Raw genomic sequence first — 13698 nt, forward strand, 5'->3', positions numbered from 1 at the left:
TCCAACTCTTGGGCTCAAGTGATTCTCTTGCCTCAATTTTTCTATTTTTAGTAGAGATGGTGGCGGGGTCTCACTTTTTGCTCAGGCTGGTCTCAAACCTGTGAGCTCAAGCCTTCTACCTGCCTCAGCCTCCCAGAATGCTAGGATTACAGGCATGAGCCACTATGCCTGGCCTAGGCCAAACTTAAAATATGTAAAGAAGCAGCTTTAGGCTAAACTTAATAGCATCATCTCCTATCATTACTACTTTAACTTATAACATTCCTTTGATCATTAGTGAAATTAAGTATTTTTCATGTCTTTATATTTCCTTATAGTCAAGGCCTGACAATTAAGTTTGTGAACTCATCCCAGAAAAAGTGCTTTGAAGGGTGGAATAGGTGCCGGCCTTAGTGCATAGTTTCCTGAGGAGGAGTACTTCAAAGGTGACCATTGTGATATTCAGCAATGAGGAATACAGCACTTCAAGGATGAACTTCATTGTCCAATCCCATATATATTGGTCTTTTGAGTTCTTTATTTATTTTACTGGAATATTTACCCTTCCCTTCCCTTTTCCTTTGTAATTTCTATCTTTATTGACTTGGTTACAAAGTCTTCTCTGCCTCAATATTTTAGAATATCTACTTATTTTTCTAATGCATTTATAATTTTGTTTTGTGCCTTAAAACATTTTAATGTGGGCCAGGCATAGTGGCTCATGCCTGTAAATCCCAACATTTTGGGAAGCCAAGGTGGGAAAACTCACTTGAGACCAGGAGTTTGAGATAAACTTGGGCAATGTATTAATGTAGTGAGATCCCTGTCTCTTTTTTTTTTTGAGACAGAGTCTTGTTTTGTCACCCTCAATAGAGTGCTGTGGAGTCACAGCTCGCAGCAACCTCAAACTCTTGGGCTCAGGTAATCCTCTTGCCTCAGCCTCCCAAGTAGCTGGGACTATAGGCACCCACCACAATGCCTGGCTATTTTTTTTAGAGACAAGGTCTCACTCTGGCTCAGGCTGATCTTGAACTCCTGAGCTCAGGCAATCCACCAGCTTTGGCCTCCCAGAGTGCTAAGATTATAGGCATGAGTGACCACACCAGCCTCTTTTTTTTTTTTTTTTGAGACATAGTCTTGCTTTGTCACTCTCAGTAGAGTGCTGTAGAGTCACAGCTCACAGCAGCCTCAAACACATGACTGCATTCCAGAACTGGATGACAAAATAAGACTCTATCTCTAAATAAATAAATAAACATTTTAATGCAAGTAGAATTTATTTTGGTATATGATGTGAAGTAAGGATTTAACTATATATATATATTTTTTGAGACAGGGTCTTGCTTTGTTTTCCCAGCTAGAGTATAGTGCTGTTAGCATAGCTTATTGTAACCTCAAACTCCTGGGCTCAACGGGTCCTCCTGCCTCAGCCTCAGCCAGGACTACAGCAGGTACACACATCTGACTATTTTTTCCATTTTTTTCTAGAGATGGAGTTTTGCTTTTGCTCAGGCTGATCTTGAATTCCTGACCTCAAGCAATCCTGTTGCTTTGGCCTCCTAAACTGCTAGGGTTATAGACGTGAGGCACTGCGCCCAGCCTTAACTTTATTTTAAATTGTTAACCAGTTGTCTAACATGTACATTGAATGATACACGTTTTCTGCAGAATTTGAGAGTCTTCCTTCATCATATGCTCCAGAGGTTTTTAAGCTGAATTCTGCAGATACATGAAGATCTGAATTATTTCTGAGGCTTCCCAGGAAAACAAGGGGGAACTCCAGCTTTTAATGGAACATCTTAATTCTTTTTTTGTTTATATGTTGCAGCATTTATCTGCCTGAAAATCAGTATTATAAGAAACTCTTAAACAGTAAAATATAAGGGTGTCCATAAAGTTCACATGCAATTTAAAATAGATAATTGCAAACTTTACAGACACTCTGTATATTTATGTGTACACACGCACACACACACGTATATATTTTTGGAAACAGAAATCACCCTGAGGTTGAATGCCGTGGTATCATCATAGTTCACAGTAACCTCATATTCTAGGGCTCAAGTGATTCTTATTCCTCAGCTTCCCAAGTACCTGAGACTATAGGCACCTATTATAATGTCCAAGTCATTTCTCTGTTTTAGTAGAGATGGGGTCTCACTCTTGCTCAGGTTGATCTCAAACTTCTGAGGTCAAGTGATCTCCCTGCCTAGACCTCCCAGAGTGCTAAGATTATAAGCGTGGGCCACTGTGCCCATCCAATAGTAAATATTTGAATCTGGTTTTAGTCCATTTATTCTCTTCCATTGCTCAGTCTTTTCTTATACCAGTTTAACAATTTAAAAAACTTATAAAACTTTTAAGCTTACACAAAAAAATAAAGTAATACTGTAATGAATCCCCATATCATTAAAATCCAACAATTACCATAATTTTGCCACACTTGATTCATCTATCCTGTATTTTGTTTGTTTTTAATTTTTGTCACAGTATCTGGTTTTTACATTTTCTTTTCTTTCCTATCTTTTTTCCTCCCTTCCTCCCTTCCTTCTTTTCTCTTTTCTTCTATTCTTTTACCCAGACAGCCTATCATTTCATCCACACATACTTCAGTATGCATCTGGTTTTAAAAAACGAAAAAAAAAATGTTCCCTTATATAACCAAAATACTATTGTCACACTTAACAATAATTCTGTGGTAACATCTCATACCCAGGCCACAATCAAATTTGCTTGATCTCAAATATGTATTTTGATGGTGGTTTGTTCAAAACAGACTCCAAACAAAACTGTCCTATCTCTGTTTCTTTAATCTCAACCCCTCCTTGTTTTCATGTCATTGACTTGTTGAAGAAAACAGTGTTTTAATAATTGTGTTTAGAAGTTTTATTATCAAGATAAATCTTGATTCTCCTCTTTACTCTGACTGTGTAGACTCAGCCAGAACATCCTGACTGGCTCACTTGTCAGGGCTTTGTGGGTGGGGGAGTGGAGTGGTCAACATTGCAGTATTTCTCTATAAAGAGTATATTGAAATATTATTCTTCGTGCTTTGCTACACTTTTTCCACTTGACCTTTTCCCTAGTAAGTCAGAGGCATTGCTTTGAGGAGAATTAAGATTGGTACAACTGGAATGCAAAGAGAAAGAAACAGAATAAAACAGTCAATGTTCAGTTTTCCAGACTTTTAAAATAGCCTCTTGAAGCCCACATCAAAAACAATAGTTTTGAAAGCCAAAGCCTTTTATTTGCAGAGAAGCAGATTTTGTTGAGAGAAGAAAAGGCTCTTGAGAATCAAAAGGGAAGTCCCGGAAGCACCAGGGATTGGGCTTTACGCATATTGGAAAGAGGCTAGAGCAAAAGCTGGACTAAGCCCCTGGCACCCTAGTTCTCCAGGCTGGGGGAGAGCAGGGACCTGGGAGGGTGGAGGGAGGCCTTGAGGAAGAGCCCCACAGACAGTAGGACTCCTGCAAGAAGAGACTGCAGATCACTCCCAGCTCATCTCCTGCCATCTAAGTGAATCCCTCTGTTGCCTAAACCAAAGGGTTATATTAGCTGTTCTTTTTGCCACTGCTGGGGAGCGTAAGGGGGTCTTTCATCAATAGCACCCTACAGATCATGCTCGGATGGCCCAATGGAAGGGATACTTGCCTGTGCTCAGAGCCATTGCTGAACCTCATCCAGACTGCCCTGTGTGGCAGAGGACTCAAGTGAGTCACCTCCAACTTCTTAGGTCAAAGGGCACTTACAACCAAAGTGGTGGTAGAGCTGAAGGGAGAGTCACTCACCTGTGTATTTGGGTGGGACTGAACTCTGGAGAGGCACACTGTACTACACCGACAAGTCACATATGAGACAGGATCTCCCAGCCTTGTCTTGCTCCCACTCTTCTAGCCTAATTGATAACTTTTTGTCTCAATGTAATGGGTTTATTCCACCCATTAGAGCAGTGATCCTTAACCTCTTCTGCCTATTAAAATCATGTGGGGGAGCTTTGAAAATAATACTGATCCCAAGCCTTATCCCAGACCAATTGAACTAGTTTGTCTGTGGGTGGGACATAATATCCTTGTGTGATTATAAGTACAGTTTTTCTTTGTGAGGCCACTTATCTATACTCAACCCACACATCGTCACTCTACAGCTATTTCAAAAACGTACCCCTGTGGCCATAACAGACTAAGAACACAAATTTATTTATTTCTTTGTTTTAGATGCAGGGTTCTATCCAGTAAAACAGCCAGAAATAGAAGGGTTAATTGCAGACTTTGGGGCAGGTGTTTGGAGAGAAGACACGAGTTGCAGGAAGTGATGGAAAGAAGGCCAGGCCAGGTGAGGTAACAGGCAACAGGTGGTTGCACAGTAGGCTGCTGGTGTCCAGGAGGAAAAGCAAGAAGCCACAGGGCATCAAGAATGGCAGGGAGCACAGCAGGGCGTATTCTAGGAACAAAATATATGCAAGCCCCATAGGCAGCAGAGAGGACTGGATTGACTCCTTAATATGGGCTGTCTTGTGCCCGCCCACCCCCACACACCAAAGTCATACGTTAAGTCCTAGCACCCACTCTCTCAGAATGAGACTTTGAAGACAAGACCTTTCAGGAGGAAATGAAGGCAAAATATAGTCACATGGGGGACTCTAATCTAATATGACTGGTGTCTTTCTAAGAAGATGCGTGAAGACACAGAAACAAGGCAGCCTTCTAGAAGCCAAGAAGAGTGGGCTTAGAAAAAACCAAACTTGCCACCACCTTGATCTGGGACTTCCAGCTTCTGGAACTGTGAGAAAATAAATTTCTGTTGTTTAAGCCACCCAGTCTGAGATATTTTGTTGTGGGCCTCACAAACGAATATACCTCTGTCAAAGCAATTGGTAAAAACAGGGCAGGGCTTCAGACCTGGAGTCATGGGATTATGGCTGGTTCTTGGGACAGGATCGCTGATTCAGAGCAAAGAGGACTTTATTTATTTCATTAACAATATTTGAGGTCAACAATTATTGCTGCCTGGAGTCCTATTGCAGATGCTGAGCATACTGATATCACAGTGGTCCAGATGAGTGATGTTTGCTTAGATAAGCAGGTTATGAGTGGATGAGGTGATTTGATACTGAAACAACCCGGCCTGGAGACAATGTTCCTTAGTTTCCCCTGACCGGGCATGGACCTACTTGCAGATGAATTTGAGTAACCTCATTTTCAAAGAGGAATTATGGGAGCAAGGACAAGGCAGGTTATTTATAACTAACCGAGGTACCTGATTTTTCTCTGTGAGCAAAAATAAATTTTCAGTTTAGAGTTATCACCTGCACCTAGATTAACAAACTGAGATGGTTCCTCTCAATGTCTCCACCTCATAATCATTAATTTAATACAGAACATTCCGACTTTATCTTAACTGTATTAGTTTTTCCTAAAGGTCAACGTTTCTTTCCCAAACCATGTTTCCATGAAAAACTCAAGCATTTCCAGGCAAGAACTCCATCATCTACGCCACTCTCGACACCATCAGATAAACTTCCCTAATTCATAGCGCTGCTGTTCCAGCCCTGTATGACCTTGAACATCAAAACACTCAACCCTCTAACTTATTTTTCCCCCAAAAGAGCATCTGACTCAAATTGCCTCAATTTTCTATTAAATGAAAGACAAATTGTCAACACCAAAATCAGCCAACTTTTATTAAAAACTGGGAAGTATTTCAAAAGCTTTCGGAGTAAACTGTCATGTTTAACATGACAAGTAGATAATGGAAAATAGTTGCCTCTACATGGTCCCTGTTGATCTCCTGGGGAGAGTGGGGACCACTTTAACACAGGCGTCTCTCTCCACTTTATCACGATGGAGGACTCTTTCTTCACTCAGTTATTTGAAAAATTAAAGTGCTGTGAGAGCCGAAGAGATTCCAACTGATTTACATTCTGGCTTCGTTTCATCTGGCAGGCAACATGCGGGGAATGTAAAGAACACAGACTTTGAAGTTAGACAACCTGGAATTTGCACACAGACTTTCCTTCTTCCTAGCCCTCTAATTGTGGGCAAATCATTTACCCTGAGTCTCAGTTTCATTAGCTATAAAATGGAGATGATATTTACCTTACAGGGCTGTTGTGAGGATGAGTGATACAGTGAGTATGAAAGCATCCGTCCCTTCCTGGCAGTGCAGAGTAATGCTCATTAAATGGCAGCTCTTTTTTTTTTTTTTTTTTTTTGAGACAGAGTCTACGTCACCCTCGGTAGAGTGTGGTGGCATCACAGCTCACAGCAACCTACAACTCTTGGGCTTAAGCGATTCTCTTGCCTCAGCCTCCCCAATTAGCAGGGACTACAGGTGCCCGCCACAATACCCAGCTATTGTTTTTGGTTGCAGATGTCATTGTTGTTTAGCAGGCCTGGGCTGGGTTTAAACCTACCAGCCTCGGTGCATGTGGCCAGTGCCATAACCACTGTGCTACGGCGCTGAGCCTAAATGGCAACTCTTTTTAATAGTAATAACTAAGGATGCCTTGACTACAAAGAATAATAAACAAACAAAAAGCACTTGCTTTCCCCACGCCAGCATCCAAAGCTGAAACATTGGATGCATCATTACACTTTACATTAATCTGGTTCATTCTTGTAATCCTAGCACTCTGAGAGGCTGAGACGGGTGGATTGCTTGAGCTCAGGAGTTCCAGGTCCACCTGAGCAAGAGTGAGACTCCATCTCTACTAAAAATAGAAAAACTGGGCGGCGCCTGTGCCTCAAAAGGGTAGGGCACAGGTCCCATATGACAGAGGTGGTGGGTTCAAACCCAGCCCTGGCCAAAAACTGCAAAAAATAAATAAATAAATAAATAAAATAAAAATAGAAAAACTAGCTGGCTTTTGTGGCCGGGGGTCATAGTCCCAGCTATTTGGGAGGCTGAAGCATGAGGCTTGAACCTAGGAGATTGAGGGTGCTGTGAGCTATGATGCCATGGCACTCTACTGGGGGTGACAGAGTGAGACTCTGTCTCAAAAATAAATAATAAATAAATAAATAAAATAAAAAATAAAATGAGGATGTGAAATCGATGCTCTCCAAAATTCCTCTCCTTCAACTCCAATATTCTAAGATTTTATATTCAGGGGGAAATGAATATTGAAGAACAGAAGAAGCTAAACTGTCTCCTCTGATTAGTTCCTCCGGAGACTCAAGCTGTGTGTGCTTCATCAGGACTTCTAGTTCCAAAGCTTATAGGATCAAGTCGGTTCAAGAGAGTAGGGCTTGGATGAGAAAGTCTGGGTGGAGAGTACCAGTTAACTCCATGGCTGCAAAAATAATTCTTTCTGTGGAGTAATACAAGGAGAGCAAAGGGACATTTGACCTTTTCAAGATTTTATTTTAACGCAAAATACAAGGTATGCACATAATCTTGTTTACTGACTGAGCCTTTAAAAAATCTGGCATATTAATGACTTCACTTAAAACACTGTAGATGGGAGCCAGAAAGAAACTTGTTCTTTCTGAACAATGACTGAGGAGGGAATTCTAATGAATATCTTGGCACACGTATCTCATTTTCTGGCTGCTTCAGGACCCAAGAGCCAGTAGGTCATAATTAAAGCCAATAATGGCAACTCCAGACAGTCAATCCAAATATTTTCCTGGTGCTGTCAATTCTCTGCATTAAATGATTTAACCTCATTCTGGCGAGTGTAGAACATACATACAAAGGAGGAATTAAATGCTGATATGAATTTTGGAACATATGCTGCAAGTTGCCTCAAAAGATATTGTTTATTGCATTCAAAGGAATTACAGAATGTTTTCCTTACTAGATAATTTTAAAGGACCTTTTCTATGTAGAGTCCTGGGAAGTTTGTTCTTAAGATGTCAGAACAAAATCATATTTTCAGAAAAGAAAAATAATCACATAAATCAATGAGCTTCTACTACACCTTTCAGGAATGTTCTTTTTGATCATCAGGAGCTGTGTTGCTGTGGATTTAATATATAACTTATAAAAGGCCAAAGCTACTCACTTTTCTTTCAACTCCACTTGTAGAAAGAAAACCCATAAATACACCTGTTTGTATGATCTGTTTACAATCTTGGAAACAAGGTCTTTAATTTTGTCTTTTTCCTGAACAAGTCTTTTACTTTTTAAAATAATAACAATGCCAAATCCTCCAGCATTCCCCTCCCCAGCCCTGCTCTTACTTTAATCAGTAAGAGAGTTTCCTCCTTGGAGGAAATTAAGTAGTTTGATCCAAAGTGTGCCTGAGAGAGTTCTGAAGCACCATTTTAGGTTAAACTAAACGGACCAGTCACTTCTTAACGACAAAACTGGATTTCCTCTGCCAAAAGCTAGGTTCTAAACTCCAGTGCTGCGCTGTGGCAATGGAAATTTTCCAGTCCCAACTTGGAAGTTGGGAGCCAACCACAATACTAAGTCAAGGGAGATACTTGAGGCCATACCAGACAGTGGTCTTGGCACTGTCCAAGAGTTACAACAGCTGTGGGGTGGTGAAGTAGCTTTCAGAGGTCTCTAAAAGTCTAGGTGCACCAGAAACCAGATATATTAGCTTCACTTCCCTGCCCCCCATCTCTCTCTGCCACCACATTTCTGCCATGGATTCCATCACAATAAATGGGGAACATGTTGTGAGGTGTATCCTTAGTTCTTAGACCTGCTTCCCCTTAATCATACTCAGGTTCCTTTGCGACTCTTCTCATTGCAAATGAGCAGCACCTTGATATTGGGAAAAGGACTCTGAGACTCAAGGCCACAGTCTTTGTGATCTGCCAGCCTGTGGTAGTCTCTTTCCTGCCCAGCCTGCAGAACTAGGCAGGCCTCTGGCTTGGGGGTAGGGAGAGGAGAACTTTTTTCCTGGGTCCTCTTGTCAAAACGCACAGAGTCCAGCCGAGAAGACTCTATACTTTGCAGATTGAAAGATGGCAGTGTGCCAGTTTCTGGGCCAGCTGGCTGACTCAGAGGGTGAGGGGATTATTCCGTGACACTTTGTTTTCATTCCAGACCAATGGCTAAAAAATGTAAAGCTTTGCTGCCACCTGCTGTTTCTTTAGGCACAAATTCTTGAGATGATTTCTAGGATAGTTGCGTTTTAGTTTATTTTAACCGGGCTGTCTGGAAGAATTTGGGGGGTTCTGGGCTATATGTTTATATAGTCATGTACCAGCTGCCCTGTCATTTCCTAGGATGAACTGTTATGTCACACGTATAGCTTCTCTTCTTTTAGGCCAGTAAGTCCTGCCTGCCCCACCCCTCAGTATAAGCTTGCTGGGACTCAGATGCCCTGACCCCAGACACCCTTCCCAGCGAGTGCACACAGGGCTCCGGCTAATCAGACTCTGGAGCAAAGCCCCGGAGGCTTATAGGTTTGGATGTCTTTTCCTCCTCACAGGCTGATGATGTCTCAAAAGCCACAACAGCAAGCACATTCCTTCAGGACAGACTGTTGTCCCAGGGTGTGCCAGTGGGTAGTGTCTCCGGAAGTGCTCTTATCAGCGAAGGTGGCTGTAAACCTTGGGATGAGGTTCATTTGCGGCATCTCCAAATGTTTTGTCTTCCTTGAGAAAACTGAGGCAGATTAAGGAAGGGGGTGCTCAGAAAAAAGCCAATTGGAATCCCACCCAGGTGGAAATATGTGAGCTCAGGGTAGCTGTTTAGAAGGAGGAGGAAAACAGTGGCTTCTTGAAGCACAGGTAAAGAGCAGTGGGAAAGTTAATAGTCAAAGCTTAGATGGGCTTCATAAGGGCCCTTAGTCATCTCGCTGGAGGGACCCAGAGGACACAGACTGCTTGCCTTTACTATCTTAGTAGCTTGGTGCTGCTCCAAGACAGAAAGTGGGATTTACCGCTTTGCAGTCTTGGGGACGATCTATTTATATGTAAATGAGCCCCTTTTCATTGTTGTAATTGTTGCAGTTGCTAATTCTTTCAAGCAGGATCTTTTTCTTTTATTCTTTTTTTTTTTTTTTTGGAGACAGAGCCTCAAGCTGTCCCCCTGGGTAGAGTGCCGTGGCATTACAGCTCACAGCAACCTCCAACTCCTGGGCTCAAGCGAGTCTCCTGCCTCCGCCTCCCAAGTAGCTGGGACCACAGGCGCCCGCCACAACGCCCGGCTATTTTTTGGTTGCAGCCGTCATTGTTGTTTGGCGGGTCCAGGCTGGGGATTCGAACCCGCCACCTTAGGTGTACGTGGCTGGCGCCCTAGCCGGTTGAGCTATAGGCGCCGAGCCTCAAGCAGGATCTTTTGACAGAAACCGATGAGCCTATGAAGTGGGTTTTCATATTATTCTAAGTGCCCTTTTTTTGTTGTTGTTAAAGTAAGATCTAGGGCTTTTTAGATGGATACACAATGAAGTATTAAGAAAATGGCCCTTGATTTTTTTTTTCTTTTCTCCTATCAAGAGAAAAAGCGTTTGAGTGGTATGGATATAAGCACTGAAGGGGAGACTCACAGCGTTGGCATCATAGCCGGCACATGGTAGCATGTTGCATGAAGGATCAAACTTATCACCCATTATTCTCCCCATTAAGTCTGTGAGACCAGTTGGGGAGGGCTGGGGGTGGAAAGGAGCAGAAAAGAAGTCAGAGCTAATCAGGTGGAAAGTCTGACGGGCACAGTGAACCAGTGAACCGTGGGAGCCAGAATGCCATGGCAGGGCCGAAACTAATACTGTGTAACTAATACTGTCAAAATATATGTGTATCACTGGCTCGGGGCCTGTAACTCAAGCAGCTAGGGTGCCAGCCACAGACACCAGAGCTGGAGGGTTTGAATCCAGCCCGGGCCTGTCAAACAAACTAAACTGAAACCAAAATAGCCGGGCGTTGTGGCGGGCACCTGTGCTCCCAACTACTTGGAAGGCTGAAGCATGAAAATTGCTGAAGCTCAAGAATTGGAGGTTGCTATGAGCTGTGACACCACAGCACTCTACCTAGGTTGACAGCTTGAGACACTGTCTCAAAAAAAAAAAAAAGGAAAAAAGAAAAAGAAAACAATATATACTTATAAATCAAATATAATTCTTGAAAATGATCAAATAAGGTTATGATGTACCACATTCCTCCTTCCATGTCTCATTCCCTAAATATTACCAGTGGTGATGTATTGCATAAGTTTGACCATGTTTATGCTTCGTGTATTTTCTTGTTTATGTCCCCGTTGTTCTCCCTTAGAATTTTGTACAGGCTTTGGAAAAGTTCCATTCTTTCCCAGCTATGTGAAGAAGAGTTCAGGGAAGGAATTTGTATACCACTAAAGAAAGTATCAGTGTCTCCCAGAAGTGGGGGTGTTTGGAGGTTTAATTAATACGGTGATGACAATGGGAAATAAAGTGGGAGACCCCCAGCAGGTAGGAAAAATCAGAAGGACTGGGTTTGAGAGAGGGGTCTTAGCTTCTTCTCCCCTCCTGAAGATTGCCTTGAAAGTTCTCAGGCATTGAAGTTTGTGTTTCTCCCCACCCCAACCCACCCCTGCCAGGAAGGGAAGCAACTTCTTAGAATAATAATGAGGTTGATGCTTACCTGTGTCCTTGTTTGAGTAGAACGGGAGCCCCTCATTCCTTACAGCTGTTGGGGTTTTGCTCAGTTTCAGCCCAAAAGTCAGAATTGGAAGCCCAATCTACTCCTGGACTCTGGGGTAGGGAAGAGAGTATAGCAATTGTCAAGAGAACTGAAGAAGACCATAAGGAAGGACAGGTGACTGGCAAACTCTGCCTTTCACAAGGCTCTAGCATGACACGTGATATTTTGCAAGGATATTTTACTAGGCTCCCAGGTGACTAGATAGAAAAGACCATTACTATTTCTGCAAATCTATCTGCTGGTGAATATACACTCCTGCTGGTTGGGGTCAAGAAATGGTTGTTTCTTGAGCGTGTTAGATTACCAGTTCCAGTTCTTGCATCTTCTGTTGTGCCTGGTAACTAGGATGCTGTCAAGAAAATTCAGCAGGGCTTCTATGAGCTTAAAAAGAGCATTTCAAAAATATTTCATTAGCCTCTTGTCTCTTCAATCTGTTTTTCCTAGAACAAATGTAATCTTAGTCACTACAAATTCTGTTTAAAATAGCTCGTCTGGTGAGTCACCTAAAGTTAAGCTGCAGATATGGTATTGTTTTAGCTATGTCAAGCTTAAAATGTTCGCCAAGTCCTAGTAACTACTCACTGGGGGAAGCTGGTGATGTGCTCACATGAGTGTCTTGAGGACAATTCTAAAATGTTCAGAGAGAAAGAAATGCTGCAGATGAGTTAGTTGGTCAACCTTATGTATCTCAAGGGCTCCAAGAGCTTTGGGAACAAAAGGAGTGGTCTCTGTAGGCTTAGACTCTTGTATGACCCAAGATACGTGAAGGTTCTGCACATCACTCAGCCTCCCCTCCACCCCCATGCACACATAGGAGTGGTAGGAAACTTGGGAACATTTCCAAGGGGCCTTGCAGAAGGGTCAAAGGACTTTGCAGATGCTCTGTGGAAGAAATTAAAGCTTTAAACAGAACACTGTGCCATGACTTGAAAGGTCATTATCTAGTTCACACTTACATCAGACTATAAATATTGTCAGAAAATGGATAAATTTGCCAGGATCATGAACAGTAAAATCACTTAGAAGAGACCACAGAAATATTGAAGGCCAGTGTGGCCACGGCAGGCCATGACTTAAACCGAATGCTGCCTTGTGAGAGACCTCAACAGGGACAAAAGCAGCAGCTGCTTATAGAGAAATGTATGCTCAATGCCCCTCAAAAATTACAAGAGTCTTTCAAGTCATATGAGTCAACCTTGTGTCTCTTACTTCCAAGTAGAATGGGATAGAGAGGTTCATGCTCCTTAGATGAGGTTCCTTGTCAGAGACTGGCTGTCCTGTGGCACTGTACTCCTTCCTTCCCCCTTGCTGTGGTATAGCCTGGTGCCCAGTTAGCCCTGAGAGGAGCTATCAGCTTTATTCTCCTATTAGCCCCACCCTCTGTTGGCTAAAGCCAAGTCACCTCCTGCCAGGCAGCTGCTGGGTAAAAGTCCAGAGCAGCTTTCCTGAATAAACAAGTCAAACAAAGGCAGTTCCCAGCAGTGGATGGGGCTGTACTCCAGAAGTCTATTTGCAAATCTGTCCTTTGGAACTTGGACTACATTCCCCAGGACGAGAAATGTTATGTGTTGTGGCAAGGTTCCCAGGCTAGCCCACACCACTGATTTAACACAGAATGGACTTGGAAAACAGTGCTCTAGAACTCACCGTTGGGGGTAATACATTTGCAGTCTTTTCTCTTCTGTGTTTAAATAATTGCTGAGCTAAGCATGTTGCCAGGTAATGTGGATTCAAAGCTACCTCAGCCTTGTGGGGTGGATGCTAACAGAGTAGCTGAGACTTTCCCAGTCTCATGACAACCCTGCCACCCTTTCCCACACACATGCTTGTTTAGGCTAAAGGTGAAGGGATGACTAGTCTTGCTTTTCTTCAGTTTGTTTCCTGGTGTAGAGCAGGGTGAAAATCCTTTCTCCATTATTATACAGTAGGCTGCCTGAGCTTTGGTTTCTCCTCTGCAAAATTGGGATACTATGTACCCAAGAGAGCCTGGTGGGGGGTGGGTGTGACAGCCTGTTCTTCTCTTGGCAACTACTAGGACTTTTGTTAGGGTCTCTATCTCTCTCCCCCATAGACCACTGTACTTCTGAAGTCTCAGGCCAAAGCAATTCCATTTCCAGGTCATTATTGTTGACCTAGTGGTGAG

General features: G+C 42.7%; 1 long non-coding RNA gene across 2 annotated transcripts; it reads right to left on the reverse strand.

Moving 5' to 3' along the window:
- Positions 1-5634: 5634 nt before the first annotated feature.
- On the reverse strand, positions 5635-12871 carry LOC111726664. Of its 2 annotated transcripts, none has more exons than XR_002774382.1 (3): positions 12765-12871; positions 11496-11605; positions 5635-5914 (listed from the first exon to the last, which is right to left on the reverse strand). It is a non-coding gene; the product is annotated as an uncharacterized LOC111726664 (long non-coding RNA). The 2 variants fall into 2 exon arrangements; XR_002774391.1 differs by lacking the exon at positions 5635-5914 and adding an exon at positions 7332-9543.
- Positions 12872-13698: the final 827 nt, after the last annotated feature.

Source organism: Otolemur garnettii, unplaced genomic scaffold (assembly GCF_000181295.1).
Source record: "Otolemur garnettii isolate 467f Iridium unplaced genomic scaffold, OtoGar3 scaffold00001, whole genome shotgun sequence".
NCBI lineage: Eukaryota > Metazoa > Chordata > Mammalia > Primates > Galagidae > Otolemur > Otolemur garnettii.